The sequence below is a fragment of the Pseudorca crassidens genome, chromosome 11, assembly GCF_039906515.1.
Source record: "Pseudorca crassidens isolate mPseCra1 chromosome 11, mPseCra1.hap1, whole genome shotgun sequence".
Classification (NCBI taxonomy): Eukaryota; Metazoa; Chordata; class Mammalia; order Artiodactyla; family Delphinidae; genus Pseudorca; species Pseudorca crassidens.
In genome coordinates, this window is record NC_090306.1 from 87185842 (window position 1) to 87204586 (window position 18745).

Genomic DNA, 18745 nt, shown 5'->3' on the forward strand with positions numbered 1-18745 from the left:
CCTGTCTTAAGGATTCTCTGCCACCTGTTTGGTCTCTCACTGAGACCTACCCTAAACACTTTTATTTTTATTTTTTAATTTTTATACTTTTTAACATCTTTATTGGAGTATAATTGCTTTACAATGGTGTGTTAGTTTCTGCTATATAACAAAGTGAATCAGCTATACATATACATATATCCCAATATCTCCTCCTTCTTGCATCCCCCTCCCACCCTCCATAACCCACTCCTCTAGGTGGTCACAAAGCACCGAGCTGATCTCCCTGTGCTACACAGCTGCTTCTCACTAGCTATCTATTTTACATTTGGTAGTGTATATAAGTCCATGCCACTCTCTCACTTCATCCCAACGTACCCTTCACCCTCCCCGTGTCCTCAAGTCCATTCTCTACGTCTGCATTTTTATTCCTGTGCTGCCCCTAGGTTCTTCAGAAACATTATTTTAGATTCCATATATATGTTTTAGCATACGGTATTTGTTTTTCTCTTTCTGACTTACTTCACTCTGTATGACAGACTCTAGGTCCATCCACCTCACTACAAATAACTCAATTTCGTTTCTTTTATGGCTGAGTAGTATTCTGTTGTATATATGTGCCACATCTTCTTTATCCATTCTTCTGTCGATAGACACTTAGGTTGCTTCCATGTCCTGGCTATTGTAAATAGAGCTAAAATGAATGTTGTGGTGTATGACACTTTTTGAATTATGGTTTTCTCAGGGTATATGCCCAGTAGTGAGATTGCTGGGTTGTATGGTAGTTCAATTTTTAGTTTTTTAAGGAACCTCCATACTGTTCTCCACAGTGGCTCTATCAATTTACACCAACAGTGTATGAGGGTTCCCTTTTCTCCACACCCTCTCCAGCATTTATTGTTTGTGGATATTTTGATGATGGCCATTCTGACTGGTGTGAGGTGATACCTCACTGTAGTTTTGATTTGCATTTCTCTAATAATTAGTGATGTTGAGCAGCTTTTCATGGGCTTCTTGGCCATCTGTATGTCTTCTTTGGAGAAAAGTCTATTTAGGTCTTCTCCCCATTTTTGGATTGGGTTGTTTGTTTTTTTGATATTGAGCTGCATGAGCTGTTTGTAAATTTTGGAGATAAACCCTTTGTCAGTTGCTTCATTTGCAAATATTTTCTCCCATTCTGAGGGCTGTCTTTTTGTCTTGTTTATGGTTTCCTTTGCTGTGCAAAAGCTTTGAAGTGTCATTAGGTCCCATTTGTTTATTTTTGTTTTTATTTCCATTTCTCTAGGAGGTGGGTCAAAAAGGATCTTGCTGTGATTTATGTCATAGAGTGTTCTGCCTATGTTTTCCTCTAAGAGTTGATAGTGTCTGGCCTTACATTTAGGTCTCTAATCCATTTTGAGTTTATTTTTGTGTATGGTGTTAGGGAATGTTCTAATTTCATTCTTTTACATGTACCTGTCCAGTTTTCCCAGCACCACTTATTGAAGAGGCTGTCTTTTCTCCATTGTATATTCCTGCCTCCTTTATCAAAAATAAGGTGACCAGATGTGCGTGGGTTTACCTGTGGGCTTTCTATCCTGTTCCATTGATCTGTATTTCTGTTTTTGTGCCAGTACCAGACTGTCTTGATTACTGTAGCTTTGCAGTATAGTCTGAGGTCTGGGAGCCTGATTCCTCCAGCTCCATTTTTCTTTCTCAAGATTGCTTTGGCTATTGGGGGTCTTTTGTGTTTCCATGCAAGTTGTGAAATTTTTTGTTCTAGTTCTGTGAAAAACGCCATTGGTAGTTTGATATGGATTGCATTGAATCTGTAGATTGCTTGGGTAGTATAGTCATTTTCACAATGTTGATTCTTCCAATCCAAGAACATGGTATATCTCTCCATCTGTTGGTATCATCTTTCATTTCTTTCATCAGTATCTTATAGTTTTCTGCATACAGCTCTTTTGTCTCCATAGGTAGGTTTATTCCTAGATATTTTATTATTTTTGTTGCAATGGTAAATGGGAGTGTTTCCTTAATTTCTCTTTCAGATTTTTCATCATTAGTGGATGGGAATGCAAGAGATTTCTGTGCATTAATTTTGTATCCTGCTACTTTACCAAATTCATTGATTAGCTCTAGTAGTTTTCTTGTAGCATCTTTAGGATTCTCTATGTATAGTATCATGTCATCTGAAAACAGTGACAGCTTTACTTCTTCTTTTCCAATTTGTATTCCTTTTATTGCTTTTTCTTCTCTGATTATTGTGGCTAAAACTTCCAAAACTGTGTTGAATAATAGTGGTGAAAGTGGACAACCTTGTCTTGTTCCTGATCTTAGAGGAAATGGCTTCAGTATCTCACTATTGAGAAAAATGTTGGCTGTGGGTTTGTCATACATGGCCTTTATTATGTTGAGGTAAGTTCCCTCTATGCCTACGTTCTGCAGGGTTTTTATCATAAATGGGTGTTGAGTTTTGTTGAAAACTTTTTCTCCAGCTATTGAGATGATCATATGGTTTTTCTCCTTCAATTTGTTAATATGGTGTATCACATTGACTGATATGCATATATTGAAGAATCCTTGCATTCCTGGGATAAACCCCACTTGCTCAGGGTGTGTGATCCGTTTAATGTGCTGTTGGATTCTGTTTGCTAGTATAGTGTTGAGGATTTTTGCATCTATGTTCATCAGTGATATTGGCCTGTATTTTTATTTCTTTGTGACATTTTTGTCTGGTTTTCGTATCAGGGTGATGGTGGCCTTGTAGAATAAGTTTGGGAGCATTCCTCCCTCTGCTATATTTTAGAAGAGTTTGAGAAAGATAGGTGTTAGCTCTTCTCTAAATGTTTGATAGAATTTGCCTGTGAAGCCATCTGGTTCTGGGCTTTTGATTGTTGGAAGATTTTTTTTTTTTTTTTTTGTGGTACACGGACCTCTCACCGCCGCGGCCCCTCCCGTTGCAGAGCACAGGCTCCGGACGCGCAGGCCCAGCGGCCATGGCCCACGGGCCCAGCCGCTCTGAGGCATGTGGAATCCTCCCGGACCAGGGCACGAACCCTTGTCCCCTACATCGGCAGGCGGACTCTCAACCACTGCACCACCAGGGAAGACCTGTTGGAAGATTTTTAATCACAGTCTCAGTTTCATTACTTGTGACTGGTCTGTTTATATTTTCTATTTCTTCCTGGTTCAGTCTCAGAAGGTTGTGCTTTTCTAAGAATTTGTCCGTTTCTTCCAGGTTGCCCATTCTATTGGCATATAGTTGCTTGTAGTAATCTCTCGTGATCCTTTGTATTTCTGCAGTGTCAGTTTTTACTTCTCCTTTTTCATTTCTAATTCTGTTGATTTGAGTCTTCTTTTTTTCTTGATGAGTCTGGCTAATGGTTTATCAATTTAGTTTATCTTCTCAAAGAACCACCTTTTAGTTTTATTGATCTTTGCTATTGTTTCCTTCATTCCTTTTTCATTTATTTCTGATCTGATCTTTATGATTTCTTTCCTTCTGCTAACTTTGGGGTTTTTTTGTTCTCCTTTCTCTAATTGCTTTAGGTGTAAGGTTAGGTTGTTTATTTGAGATGTTTCTTGTTTCTTGAGGTAGCATTGTATTGCTATAAACTTCCCTCTTACAACTGCTTTTGCTGCATCCCATAGGTTTGGTATCATCATGTTTTCATCGTCATTTGTTTCTAGATATTTTTTATTTCCCTTAGATTTCTTCAGTGATCTCTTGGTTATTAAGTAGTGTATTGTTCAGCCTTCATGTGTTTGTATTTTTTACAGACTTTTTCCTGTAATTGATACCTAGTCTCAAAGCATTGTGTCGGAAAAATACTTGATATGATTTTAATTTTCTTAAATTTACCAAGGCTTGATTTGTGACCCAAGATATGATCTATCCTGGAGAATGTTCCATGAGCACTTGAGAAGAAAGTGTAATATGCTCTTTTTGGATAGAATGTCCTTTAAATATCAATTAAGTCCATCTTGCTTAATGTGTCATTTAAAGCTTGTGTTTCCTTATTTGTTTTCATTTTGGATGATCTGTCCATTGGTGAAAGTGGGGTGTTAAAGTCCCCCACTATGATTGTGTTACTGTCGATTTCCCCTTTTATGGCTGTTAGCATTTGCCTTATGTATTGAGGTGCTCCTATGTTGGGTGCATAAGTATTTACAATTGTTATATCTTCTTCTTGGGTTGATCCCTTGATCATTATGTAGTGTCCTTCTTTGTCTCTTGTAATAGTCTTTATTTTAAAGTCTATTTTGTCTGATATGAGAATTGCTACTGCAGCTTTCTTTTGATTTCCATTTGCATGGAATATCTTTTTCCATCCATTCACCTTCAGTCTGTATGTGTCCCTAGGTCTAAAGTGGGTCTCTTGCAGACAGCACATATACCAGTCTTGTTCCAGTCTTGTTTTTGTACCCATTCAGCCAGTCTATGTATTTTGGTTGGAGCATTTAATCCATTTACATTTAAGGTAATTATCAATATGCATGTTCCTATTACCAGTTTCTTAATTGTTTTGGGTTTGTTATTGTAGGTCTTTTCCTTCTCTTGTGTTTCTTGCCTACAGAAGTTCCTTTAGCATTTGTGGTAAAGCTGGTTTGTTGGTGCTGAATTCTCTTAGCTTTTGCTTGTCTGTAAAGGTTTTAATTTCTCTGTCAAATCTGAATGAGATCCTTGCTGGGTAGAATAATCTTGGTTGTAGGTTTTTCCCTTTCATGACTTTAAATATGTCCTGTTACTCCCTTCTGGCTAGCAGAGTTTCTGCTGAAAGATCAGCTGTTAACCTTATGGGGATTCCCTTGTGTGTTATTTGTTGCTTTTCCCTTGCTGCTTTTAATATTTTTTCTTTGTATTTAATTTTTGATAGTTTGAATAATGTGTGTCTTGGCATGTTTCTCCTTGGATTTATCCTGTATGGGACTCTGCGCTTCCTGGACTTGATTATTTCCTTTCCCATATTAGGGAAGTTTTCAACTATAATCTCTTCAAATATTTTCTCAGTCCTTTTCTTTTTCTCTTCTTCTCTTGGGACCCCTATATCTCGAATGTTGGAGCATTTAATGTTGTCCAAGAGATCTCTGAGACTGTCCTCAATTCTTTTCATTCTTTTTTCTTTATTCTGCTCTGCAGTAGTTATTTCCATTATTTTATCTTCTAGGTCACATATCCGTTCTTCTCCTTCAGTTATTCTGCTATTGATTCCTTCTAGAGTATTTGTAATTTCATTTATTGTGTTGCATATCATTGTTTGTTTGCTCTTTAGTTCTTCTAGGTCCTTATTAAGCGTTTCTTGTATTTTCTTCATTCTATATCCAAGATTTTGTATCATCTTTAGTATCATTACTCTGAATTCTTTTTCAGGTACACTGCCTATTTTCTCTTCATTCGTTTGGTCTGGTGGGGTTTTACCTTGCTTCTTCATCTGCTGTGTATTTCTCTGTCTTCTCATTTTGCTTAACTTACTGTGTTTGGGGTCTCCATTTCTCAGGCTGCAGGTTCGTAGTTCCCATTGTTTTTGGTGTCTGGCCCCAGTGGGTAAGGTTGGTTCAGTGGGTTGTGTAAGCTTTCTGGTGGAGGGGACTGGTGCCTGTGTTCTGGTGGGTGAGGCTGGATCTTGTCTTTCTGGTGGGCAGGACTGTGTCCGGTGGTGTGTTTTGGTGTGTCTGTGACCTTATTTTGATTTTAGGCAGCCTCTCTGCTAATGGGTGGTGTTGTGTTCCTGTCTTGCTAGTTGTTTAGCATGGGGTGTCCAGCACTGTAGCTTGCTGGTTGTTGAGTGGAGCTGGATCTTAGCATTGAGATGGAGATCTCTGGGAAAGCTTTATCGTTTGATATTACGTGGCGCCGTGAGGTCTCTGGTGGACCAATGTCCTGAACTCAGCTCTCCTACCTCAGAGGCACAGACCTGACACCCTGCCAGAGCACCAAGACCCTGTCAGCCACATGGCTGTGTTGCAGCCTCAGCTCAGAGGTAAGCCTGCCAGCCTGGTCCTAGGTTAGTGATCTAAACACTTTATTTTAATAGCAATCTGACATCATGTCTGATTTCCTTTACTCTGATTTACTCTTTTTTTATTTTTTACAAAGAACTTCTCATACTATGTAATTTAACTTATTTATCATGTTTATTGTTTACTCTCTGTCTCCACCTTCAATCTTGCCCCCTCTTCCCTCCCCAGTAGAATGTCAGCTGCATAAGGGCAAAGGTCTTTGTATCATTCACTAAAGTATCTCAGATGCCAACAATAGTGTCAAGCACATAGTACGTGCTCAACAAATATGTGTGGAATGAAAGAATGAATGAATGAATCTAATACAGTTCCTGAGAGGTGCTAAATATCAGGTTAATTTGATAGGAGAAGAGGGATTTGCCAGTGGTGCAAGTCCACACAATCCAACTCTCCAACTCCCCAGTTATGTACCCATGACAGAGACATCAGTGTTTTCTCTTGAATCTGTACAAGACCAACCAGTCAGGCACTGTCAATCAATGGAAGGTGTCCAGAGATTAGAAACACACAAGATAGAACTTGGAATATCAGCCCAGGTGTGATATAAATGCAGAGTACCAGACGCCTTGCCTGGTGGTACTGGGGGTGGCTGGGGGTTGAGTATCACTAAGGAAGTAGATGGCACCAAGGTGGAGGTGATGGACACTGAAAGAGACATAGAGTTTCTGTGTCTAAAACAAGATTAGATCTTAATATTTTATACCTTGTCTTTGAAGTAGCTGCCTTAGTTACTGAATCCAAAATGAAAGGGTGGATTCTGGGCTCAGGGCATGTGTATAATCATGAGGCAGCTTAATCTGTGTTTCTTTTGCACCAGCTGGTCAAGTCTCTTCCTTATGGACTAGAGCACCTAGTCACTGTCTAGTCACCAAAGTCATGGAATGTTCCAGGTGTGGGCTCGGAGCTTCTCCTCTACTTATCTGAGCCATGGCTTCACATTTTTCGCAAACGTGAGCATCATTGATTGGGCCCTAGAGAGATCCACTGCCCAAGTTCCATTTGATTTTCTAAGGAGTAAACGTCTGTTACGTATGATCACTTAGGCTGATGCTACTGAGAAATGCTGTGGAGAGCTGGAGAGTGAGCTGGGATTAGCAGTGGGTGGAGTTATGTGCCATTTCCAGCCAGAGCAAGTGTTTGGAAGTGAGTGCCTTTGGAGGGCCCTGTTGGAAAGGTTACTTCCTAGAACTTTTCTGAGACAGTTGCACTTGAATTTCAACAACAACAAAAATATAAACAGCTCGGGGTGAAAGCAGAAAGGGTAGTCCCCCAAATTGGGACTGCCTTCACCAGGGATCTTCAGGAGAGCTTAGATCCTTGGCAGTGTCTTTCTTTGCCAGTGACCTCATGTGTTTATTTAACTGTCCAGCTGAAGGTTCACCCTGACATTTCAGCAACGAGGCAGAGTGTGTGGATTTAGGGTGACCACTCAGACAGGAGAAAGAGAAAGATGCCCAACAGGGCTGCAGGGAGATTCTTCAGGAAACTTCTGCTTTTTAGGATTTTTCTTTTTTGATTGTTCTTTTTTTCTTCCTCTCATCACAAGGTGCTGCTCGCCGAGCTCTCATCCCCTCATTTGTGATTGTGCCTGAGATGACTTGACTGTGTTGAAGTTGGCAAGGGGCAGTCCTTGCCCTCAGGGAAGGGGCAGAGAAGCCTGGGGGGCGGGGGAGGTGGGAAAGACACAGAAAAAGGCAAAGGATGGTTTGTGTCAAGAGAGTGCTGCCCTGAAAGGGGGAAAGTAGGAAAAGATGATTTAAGGGAAGAACCGCTTCTTTGCATATGCAAAGGGATTTATTTTTTTTAAGTTTCTTTTCTCTTTTTTTAACATCTTTATTGGAGTATAATTGCTTTACAATGGTGGGTTAGTTTCTGCTGTATAACAAAGTGAATCAGCTATACATATACATATATCCCCATATCTCCTCCCTCTTGTATCTCCCTCCCACCCTCCCTATCCCACCCCTCTAGGCAGTCACAAAGCACCAAGCTGATTTCCCTGTGCTATGCAGCTGCTTCCCACTAGCTATCTATTTTACATTTGGTAGTGTATATATGTCCATGCCACTCTCTCACTTCGTCCCAGCTTACACTTCCCCCGACCCCGTGTCCTCAAGTCCATTCTCTACGTCTGCATCTTTAGTCCTGTTGCAAAGGGAATTTCTGCAGAAAAATTTCCGGAAACTTTTAGCAGTTGTTAGCCTTGCAGAGCTGGACAGGACATCTAGAAAGGGACAACCAGGCGAGGGAGACGTCTGCCTTTCATTTTATCATTCTCCACACTGCCTGGTTATGTTATCTTATGTATCTACTTTTTTTTTTTAAACCAAAAATTTTAGAAAAGAATAATTTAATTAAAACAAACTAAACTATAGGGGTTTTGTCCACCCTACCTTGATTTTCTATGATCCAGGAAAAAGGGCTTCAATTACCAGCTGTGTCGACTTGGGCAATTTATTGAGCCTTTCTGTGGCCCATTACCTCATCTGGAAAATAGGGTTAATAATAGTGCCTGCATTGCAGAGTGGGTTATAAGGGGTTTGGTGCAAGAAGGTGTGTAAAGTGCTAAGCCCTGGGTATCACAAGCACTCAGTCATCTCAGCTATCACTGGTATTGTTCAAATTCTATCAGCAATCTAGGCTAGTTCCTCCTAAAGAACGTACCTAATGGTCATGGCAAGTGACTGCAGCAGCTGGGGCTGTGATGGACAATGATAGTGATGATGATGATGATGATGATGATGATGATGGTGATGATGATAGCGCTGATGGGGGACAGGTGGTTCCTGAATGTCTAGCACATCAGAAGTGGGGGAAGAAGCAGCTGTTTGGAACTGGAGCCATAGGAACAGACAGAAGACAAGGTTGATGGGGTCACAAACACACCTATCATCATCTTAGTAAAATAAATTGTCTGCCTTTCATGATGTCCTGAATATATATGAGATAAGTCTGAGGGGAATAGAATTTGTGGAGAGGCCCAAGTGGAAAACAAGAAAAGAAGTATTCTTTAACGTGGTGAAAAGGTACTCTTCCTCACCATCTTCTACCAGCACTCCTTAGAATTATTTACCTTTCCTCTAAGTATGTCCAGGGCTAGAAGGATCTTAGCCACATCTAGAATCATAAAGCCATTGAATCATAAAGGACCGAAAGGGACCAGACAGATGAATTTGAAAGTATCAAGTAACAGAAAACACAATTCAAACTAACATAGAACTAGGGCATTTATTTATCTCATGTAATAAGTTTAGCTGTAAGATGTGTTTCAGGTTTGGTCGATCCAGCAGCTCAGTCATAAAGTTCAGGTTCATTCTCTCTCTCTCTGCTCTACCACCATTAGTGTATGAGTTGTGTTCTTGGACTGCTTTCTTCATGTGGTCATAAGGCATTGTCAGTGGCATGTGGGGCACCATGCTTTCTTGTTGCCAACCAACAGCGAGGGAGGGGGTAAGGGAGAAAGAGGCAGAGGGAGAAACACTGTCCTCCAGCCCTGGAAAGAAAAGTCCACCTCTGCAGTCAGATTGAGCCAACTGAGGATGTACGCCCTCACTCCTGAACCTATAATAGTGGCCAGGAGGACACCGTGTGCTGCGGGAATTTTAAACCAATCATTAGGAAGGCGGCTGAAATGACGAGCTTACACCGGGTTTTTCAACATTGGCTCCATTGACATCAGGGGCTAACTCTTCATTGTGGGTGCTGTCCTGTGTGTTGTAGGATGTTTATTCCTCATCTCTACCCACACAGTGTCAAGAGCAAGAGGCAGTGTGGGAGGTGAGGCTGGCAGGAGGGCAGGGACTAGTTGAGGTAGGATCTTGTAGGACATGTTAAGGATCTCAATGTTTACCCTAAAAACGCCAGGAAGCTACAATAGGGCTTTCAGTAGAGGTTAATTCCAGCTGGGAATCTGCCAAAAGAAAAGGAGAAGTCTAGGAGGAAAAATAGTGAGACCACTTATTTCAGTAGAGCAGGTGATAAACGATGGCCGTTTCAGCTAGGGTGGTGTGGGTAGAAGCAGAAAGAAATGGATGTATGTGAGCTTTATTTGGGAGCTACACCAAGATAGAGCCTGGTGCTGGAGTAGATATGGGGGTGAGGAAAGGATGATACTGGGATGACTCATAGGTTTCTGGTTTGTTCACTTCTGTGGACGACATTACCTCTCGGGAGGTGGGGACCACTGGAGGTGGATCAGACTGTAGAGGGAAGATCAGGTTCCAATGTGTTGAGTTTGAGGCCTGTGTGAGTTATCCAAGTTGAAATGTCAAGTTAGCAGAAAGAGGTACAAGCATAGTGTTCAGAGGAGAATAGTGGGGTGGAGATAATTGGAGTCGTGGGTGTGATGAGAAGTCACCTTGAGGGACTCTGACACTTACAGGTAGGATAGAAATCCGTGAGTCAGGGTAGGAGGGATTCCAGGTGAGGGCCCTGTTCCTTAGCCCACAGGAGGACATTCCGAGTGGGAGGGCTTGATCAGGAGTGACGTGTGCTGTCGAAAGAACACAGAAGACGAGGCCCCAAATATTGTCATTTGGATTTAGTCATATGAAGGCCATTGGTGATCCCAGCAAGAATCATTTTGGAAGTGGTTGTACCAGGGTCAGAAGTCAAGTTGGAGAGGCCTGAAGAGCATATGGGAGAAGACATGGGACAGAGTAGCTCCTCCTGGGCAAATTTGGCTACAGAGGGAGGAGAGGATAGCTGGAGAGGGAAATGAGGACCAGGGAGAGTTTTTCTTTGTGATGAAAGACACTTAACTGTGTTTAAATGGTTTATGGGGGGCAGGGAGCAGAGGTTTGGAAATACAGGAGAGATCGAGGTAGAGGTAGAGAGAGAAAGAAATTAGAAATGGATAGTGTAAGGTTACTGAAAAGGCAGGAGGGGGTGGAACCCAGACCCATGAGCCTCAGAAAGGAGAAGGGGCACCTCAGCTATTGTAACCAGAAAGGAGTAGGAGGGCGGCCATAGGTGTAGGTGACTTGAGGCGTGTGGAGGAAGTTGATAGCCTTCCTGTTTGAACTCTTTTATAGTTACCGTAAAGCAGGAAGTTCAGGGTCTGTACAAAGGATGGGGGAGAGTTTCTGTAGTCAAATGTATTGGGGAAATGCTCTGTGAAGTTTAAGCAATTATCTTCACCAGTGGACTTTTCAGAGCCATTTTCATTGTGAGTGTCCAAGAGGAGAATAAACAGCATTTCCAATTGGACCACAGAACTTTTTATGTGCACGGCACCTCATGTAATGTTCTGGGAAATACTGACCAGAATCAGCACCTTCATTTTATGGTAGAAGAACTTAAAACCCAAAGATGGGTAGGATTGTTTGGATTAGCAGGCAAGGAGGACGCTTTTGTAAGAGGCACAGGGAATTCCCTAGGCCTTCACTTTGGTGAGCACAACCCTCTCATTCGTGATGGCACTGTGTGACCTGGACCTCCTGCCATACTGGGACAATCTGGTTCTACCCGGAAATATGAACTGAGACAGAGAGCTAGCCATTAAACCTTGATATGTGACATGAAAGAATACGAAGCAGGACATGAATATACTGGCTCTGAGTTCAGCCTGCTGGAGTCCATAACTGAACTAGCTGTGTGTCCTTGAGAAAGTTACTTGACTTCTCTGTGTCTCCATTGCTTCATCTGTATAAAGGGAGTAATCATGGCATCCTTACTATGAAGAATCGTGGTAATGATTAAATAAAATAATACTTATAAAGAGCTTAGAATAGTGTCTGATCCAAGTAAGTGAACATTAACTGTTGGCTATTGCTGGGAGCAGAGGGGCAGCTATGTTCCTTCCTGTAAAAGGGCAGCAGAAACAGCTACTCTGGCAAAGCAAAGAAAGATGAACAGATGTGTCTAGCAAGGTAGAGAAGAATGATAGAGAAAGAATAGTCTTTCCAGAGGCCTGAATCTGCATTTGGGACCCATGAGACACCAATGTCTCTAGGATAATTTCCCCTATTAACTTAAGTTAGCTCTGTGACTTGCAAACTAAGAAGCAGAATGAGTACTGTGGCTGAGACAGGATTTGAACTCGAGTCTCCTGGCTTCCAGTCCTGTACTCTGATTATTCCCATATATAGTTAGTTTAGGACCTGGGTATAACTCAGCGAGAAAAATCTTCTCCCAGAGGAAGAAAGCAGATCTTTGCAACCAGCAGCAGATTGTGTCTGGGGTTAAATTAAATGTTCCCGGTTTCAAAAGAGGCAGACTTTCGACCTTCCAGCTGCTGTAGCCTGCGTCTGATTGAAGAAGCTGAAGTTGTCACAGAGACTCAGGGCATCAAGGGCTTAGAAGTCATTTCAGCCCCTCCCTTTAAGATTTTCAACTCAGTGGCTAATCTATGATGTCATCTAGAAATTGATGAAATGGATAATTGTGGTCTGTTGTGGATTCTGAGTTTTCTATGAATGTCCATAACTCCACACCTTGGCTTGCACACTTCTCCCTGCCAGGAATGTTCTACCTTTCCTTTTTTTGTCTGTGAAGGGTCTACTCTGGTGGATCTCAAACTGCCGGGAGCTGGAGACTCAGCTGGGGGAGTTTGTTAAGCTGCCACTTCTCTGGCCCCTCCTGGGATTCTAACTCAGTCAGTCTGAGATGGGACCCAGGAGTCTCCCTGTAGACAAGCGCCCTAGATGATTCTGATTTTGGAAATTCAGGCACCACTCTGAAAACGCTCCATACTCTTTTATTCAGACTTTCTGGAAAGAATTCCAGAACTGAGGAAAGTATGGAGTGGGACTTCTAAAAAAATTTTTGAGGTGGGGGCTAGTTTTTTTTTTTTACCACGGGCTCAGTTTCCTGATCTGTAAATAGGGTTTAATCATAGAGACACTTCTCTCTTGAGGATGCCTTGCAGCTCAAATGAGCTCAGTGCAAAAAAGGCAGCTTGTTAGCTTGTGATGTCAGTGGCAATAATTATTTGTATTAACATACAAATCTCTCTTGTAATCTAACATTTCAGCTTTCAGTGGGAGAGTGCTGGGGCAGGAACATATCTTATTTTCCACCATATCCACTGACCTAGCTCAGAGCCCAGTGTGTAACAGCAGGCTTCATTTTTGTTGATAAGGACCCAATAGTTTTAAGCTTTTGAATGCAAATGAGTCATCACCCAAGATGCTGATTGGCTGTCACCAGTTCTCTTTGGTCGGATACTGAATAGTGAAGAGGAAAAAACTGGTTATTAATGCAGAGAAGCTAGGAAAAGGCAGTGAATAGCAGCACAAAAATAGCCTCAATAATTATGCCTCACAAAGCCTGTTGCGACATACTTTGTGAGTCAGAAATGAAGTTTGTGTGACATGAAGTGAATCATGAAATGAATGGTGAATAAGAGAAGGAATCTTACTTATTCAATGTGTTTTGTCAGAAGTAATAGCTTTGTTTGTATCTAACATAAAATATGTATCTAACACATACATATCTAGCATATACCATATATGTAAGATAAGGCACGTGTCTAACATAAAAAAGATACAATTCTTCTTGTAAAAATATCATGGTAATTCAGTATTAAGTTGGCTCGAGCCTCACTTTAATAATAAAAAAGCTACAAGACACTTAAGTAAGCTTGCACGTTATCAGTTCCTGCTGTTTGGGAATGTGTGGCCAGCATCTTTCTTTGACTTTAGAATTGGATGGATAGGAATAAGAAGACCATATTTTTCTACCTATCTTCTTCCAAAGCAGTCTCTCAGTATTGCTATATGCTATTCTCATAAGCTGCTTGTCTTACATAGCAAAACGTTCATATTTTCATAGTCACATTATCTGTAATTATTTCCAGTGTTTTTATTGGGCGGGGGATGGAAGATGAAGGATAAAGGAAGGAAACTCTTTCTTTATCCCCTTTGTTCTTCCTGCTGACTGAAAGGTGGAGGTGATGGATGGAACTCAAGAAGCCATACTGCACCATTAGTTTCTCACTACATGTTGACGATGATGAAACAAAGAGAGAAAAATAAAAGTTTGCTATTTTGATGGCAAATTTTATGTGTCAATTTTACTAGGCCATGGAGTGCCCACACATTTGGCTAAACATTATTTCTGGATGTGTCTGTGAGGGTGTTTCCAGATGAGTTTAGCATTTGAATTGATGGACTTAGTGAAGCAGCTTGCCCTCCCAAATATGGGTGGGCATTCTGCAGTCTACTGAGAGCCTGAATAGAATAAAAAGGCAGAAGAAAGGAGAATCTGATATCTCTGCCTGACTGATAGAGCTGGAACATCTGTCTTCAGACTCCAGCTGGGACTTCTACCATTGGTTCCCCCGGTTCTCAGGCCTTAGGACTCAATCTGGGACTACGTCACTGGCTTTCCTATATCTCCAGCTTGCAGGTGGCAGATCACGAGACTTCTCAGCCAATTTTCTCTCTCTCCCTGGCTCTTTTTTCTCTGGAGCCTGACTCATACAGGTTTTGGTACCGAGAATGTTCTACAAGGCAAGACTACTGCCCCAGTGGGTCTGGAAGGCAGAGCATCAAGACGAAGATGATTATTCTTGAGCCTTTAAGATCTCATGGATTGTGCCCTACTAAGTTTTAGACTTGCTTGAGACCCATCATCCCTTCCTTCTTTCCCATCTCTCTTGGAATAGGAATGTGTATCCTCCACCTGTCCCACCACTGAATTTTGGAAGTACATAACTTGTCTTGTTTCACAGGTTCACAGTTGGAGAGGGATTTTGCCCCAGGATGAAATGCGCCTCAGTTCTCACCCATATCTAATTTGAATGATATTTAGATGAGGCTTCAGACATTACACTTTGGAGTTGATGCTGGAATAAATTAAGATTATGGGGGCTCTTAGGATGGAATGAATGTATTTTGCATGTGAGAAAGGCATGAATTTCAGGGGGTCAAGGACTGAATGTTTGAGTCCTCCCAAAATTCACATGTCAAAGCCCTAATCTCCCACTGCTATGATATTTGGAGATGGGGCCTTTGGGAGGTAATTAGGTGGTGAGGGTGGAGGCCCTCATGAATGAGATTAGTACCCTTGTAAGAGGAGACATGATCTCTCTCCACCATGGAAGAACTTAGCTGGAAGGCAGGCATCTGTAAACCAGGAACAGATCCTCTGCAGACAGATCCCAAAAGAGAACCACTTCAAGGGGGCTGAGTCATCAATATCCTGTTCCTTCTTCCAAACACCAACCATGTTAGTCATCTAGCCCAGGGGAGAAATGACCGGAGGCACCAAGAGAGACTGGGAATGTTAACTAAGGCGGCTCCTCCAAATGGAAATATGAGACTTGGAGAAGAGAGGTTCTCCTGTGCCTGGGAAATACGAATGCATTAAAGGTTGCAGATTCTGCAGGTCGAGGGGAGAAGTCCAGGAAGAGGGTGGAGGTGGGAGAGGCATTTACACTAGATAACATGAGACAGCATCTTGTATGTGCAAAATAAGGAGAAAAGGAGTTTTGAGGTGGGAACAGTAACTTTGGCTGAATGGGATTTAAAATCCTAAACATTAAAAGCACCTCTGAGAGAGCATCTGGTCCAATAATCTTCATTTTCCTGATGAGGACCAGAGTGGTTGAGAGAATTTTTAAAAAATTGGTAACAGGGTGCCATTAAATGAACCAGGACCAGAGCTCCAATCCCTCAAAGGTCTGCAACCTTCCGCTGGGACTTTGATACATTGGGAGGAGAAGAAGATCAACACAGGTGAGAGAGAAAGATGTGAACAAAGGCTCAAATATAGGATTACCAAAACCTGTGCCGCAGACAGTAAAGCAGACTGTTGTGGTTAGAGTGGGCGATTCATGTTGCTAAGGAGTGGGATAAGTAGGGCCATGTATATGGGTTTTAAAATGCTAGATTGAAGTGTTGTGAGTTTATCTTTTGGCAAAGATGGGGCCAGGTAGGATTTTGGAGCTGGTTACTGTTATGTGACCCTTGATCCGGCACCACACAAAGAATGTGTCACAGGATTGTGGGCCCTTCAAGGGCAGGAGGACGTGGCGGAAGCATCTTCCCAACAGTTTGCAGGACAGAGCTTCAGCACCTGAGCACACTAGGGCTCTGATCTGACTCCCACCCACCTACCGGACATATCCCTTGACATTCGCTTCCTTGATTTCAGGCTCCAAAAACACCAAGATGCTTTCAGGCTAATGCAACTAACAATTCCATGTTTTAGTGGATTAAAGCAAAATTCACTTCTCATGAGTGTTACATGTCAGCTGCAAGCCAGCAAAAGGACTCTGATCATCACAGAAGTTCAGTCCTCCGGACTGATCAAGGCTCCATCTCTAAACATGCCCTGTGGTGGCTGAGGCAGGAAAAAGAGAGTACAGCAAATCATGCACTGACTCTTAAAGCTGCTGCCCAGAGGTACCATGTCACTCATTCGCTTTTTTTGTGTGTGTGTGTGGTACACAGGCCTCTCACTGTTGTGGTCTCTCCCGTTGTGGAGCACAGGCTCCGGAAGCGCAGGCTCAGTGGCCATGGCTCACGGGCCCAGCCGCTCCGCGGCATGTGGGATCCTCCCGGACCGGGGCACAAACCCGTGTCCCCTGCATCGGCAGGCGGACTCTCAACCACTGCGCCACCAGGGAAGCCCACTCATTTGCATTTTATTGGCCAAAAGAGTCACATATCCAAGACTGCCTCCATGGAGCAGGCAAGTATAACCTTCCCCAGGGAAAAGTGGGCAACACAGTTTACTAGAGTCCCCCACATCTCACCCCTGCAAAAGCCGTGTTCTGTGCTCTGTTAGTGCTCCGAGCACACTTGTATTCTCCCACTCGTCCTCCTCCCGGTCATTGTTCCATCTGCCAGGAGCTGAGCTGAGTGTTTCCCATCCTCTCATTCAATCCTCAAAGTGACTTTATGGACTCAGTGTGGTTATTAACCCCACTTTACAGAGAAAGACCCTGAGGTAGAGAGATTAGCAGTGAGCTCTTCGGTTCTTCCCTCTGTCCTCTTCTTCCGGCCTGCTGTGACCTATTCTGGTTTCCACCTCCACAGGCTTTCCTGGCATGTTTCCTCTGCAGCTTCTGGTGAGAGATGAGATGGCCACAGCTTTGGGAACCTGCAGCCTCCAGCCAGGGAGGGTGAATTGCAGACAAAGGCAAGGTATTCTGGGAGCACAGAAAACTAAGGCTAACAGGCTAAGTCTGTTGATGTAGAGAAAAGTGAGGGACAGTGGTTTGGGATACACGTCAGGTACAAGTTTGGTGGGAAAAGCAAAGAACTACCTGTATGCAGGCCAGTGAAGGGACAGGTGTTCCTTAAACGCTCTTATATGACAGATGCTTTTTGTCTGCTCTTTCTTCTCTGTAACTCAGAATCTGGGCTACGCATATGATGATGACGATGGTGATGATAGCAAACATCTACATGATTTATGGCGCTTAATATGGGTCAGATGTTATTTTAGGTTCTATATACATCAACATATTTAATTCTCACAACACTCTTGGGAAGAGAGATTATGATTATCCCTATTTTACAGGTAATGAAACTGAATCATAGAGGTTAAGTGACTTGCTCAAGGTCACACAGCTCGTTTGTAGCAGAGCCTGGGTTTGATCCCAGGCAGTCTGTCTCTGGAGTTTGTTTTCTTTAACATCCATAACAACTATGAGTGCTTGTTATGGGCCAAGTTCTGTTCTAAGTGTTTTACGTGTATTAACTCATTTGTCCTATGCACAAAGAGACTTTAAAAAAATTTTTTATTTTATATTGGAGTATAGTTGATTAACAATGTTGTGTTAGTTTCAGGTGTACAGCAAAGTGATTCAGTTACACATTACATGTATCTATTCTTTTTCAAATTATTTTCCAATTTAGGTTATTACAGAGTATCGAGCAGAGTTCCCTGTTCTATACAGTAGGTCCTTATTGGTTATCTATTTTAAATATAGCAGTGAGTACATGTCAATCCCAAACTCCCAATCTATCCCTCTCCTCGACCCTTCCACCCCTGTAACCATAAATTTGTTCTCTAAGTCTGTGAGTCTGTTTCTGTTTTGTAAATAAGGTCATTTTTATCCTTTTTTTTTTCAAGATTCTGTATATGAGACTTTTTTAAAAAATAGATCTTTATTGGAGTATAATTGCTTCACAATACCGTGCTAGTTTCTGTTGTACAGCAAGTGAATCAGCCATATGCATACACATGTCCCCATATCCCACCCCGCCTTGAGCCTCCCTCCCACCGTCCCTATCCCACCCCTCTAGGTCATCGCAAAGCACCGAGCTGATCACCCTGTGCTATGCAGCTGCTTCCCACTAGCTAACTATTTTACATTCGGTAGTGTATATATGTCGATGCTACTCTCACTTCGCCCCAGCTTCCCCCTCCCACCCCGTGTCCTCAAGCCCATTCTCTATGTCTACATCTTTATTCCTGCCCTGCAACTAGGTTCATCAGTAGCATTTTTTTTTAAATTCCATATATATGTGTTAGCATACGGTATGACTTTTGATTTAGGTATTCTTCTTATTTGCATTGGACACATAGGAAGCTGAGGCACAGAGAGGTTAAGTAATTTGTCCAAGCTCACACAGAGGTAACTGGCAGAGCTGGGGTTTAAACCCAGGGAGTCAGACTCCAGGGCCAGGGCTTTCAGCTACTGTGCAGTATTATCGCAGTGTTTCTTCATTTATAACCTACTGGATACAGAGCTCTCTGTGATGGGACCAGATGGGTTAGTCTGGATTTAACAAGGACAACACTGGCTGATCTATTGCATGGAATAAGCTCTTTATAGTTCAGTGAGTATCTAAGTGTGTGTGTA

General features: G+C 42.3%; 1 long non-coding RNA gene across 1 annotated transcript; it reads left to right on the plus strand.

The window, feature by feature from the left end:
• Positions 1–15230: 15230 nt before the first annotated feature.
• Positions 15231–17430, plus strand: LOC137202998 (uncharacterized). The gene is made up of 3 exons (XR_010932839.1): positions 15231–15299; positions 15565–15665; positions 16971–17430. It is a non-coding gene; the product is annotated as an uncharacterized lncRNA (long non-coding RNA).
• Positions 17431–18745: the final 1315 nt, after the last annotated feature.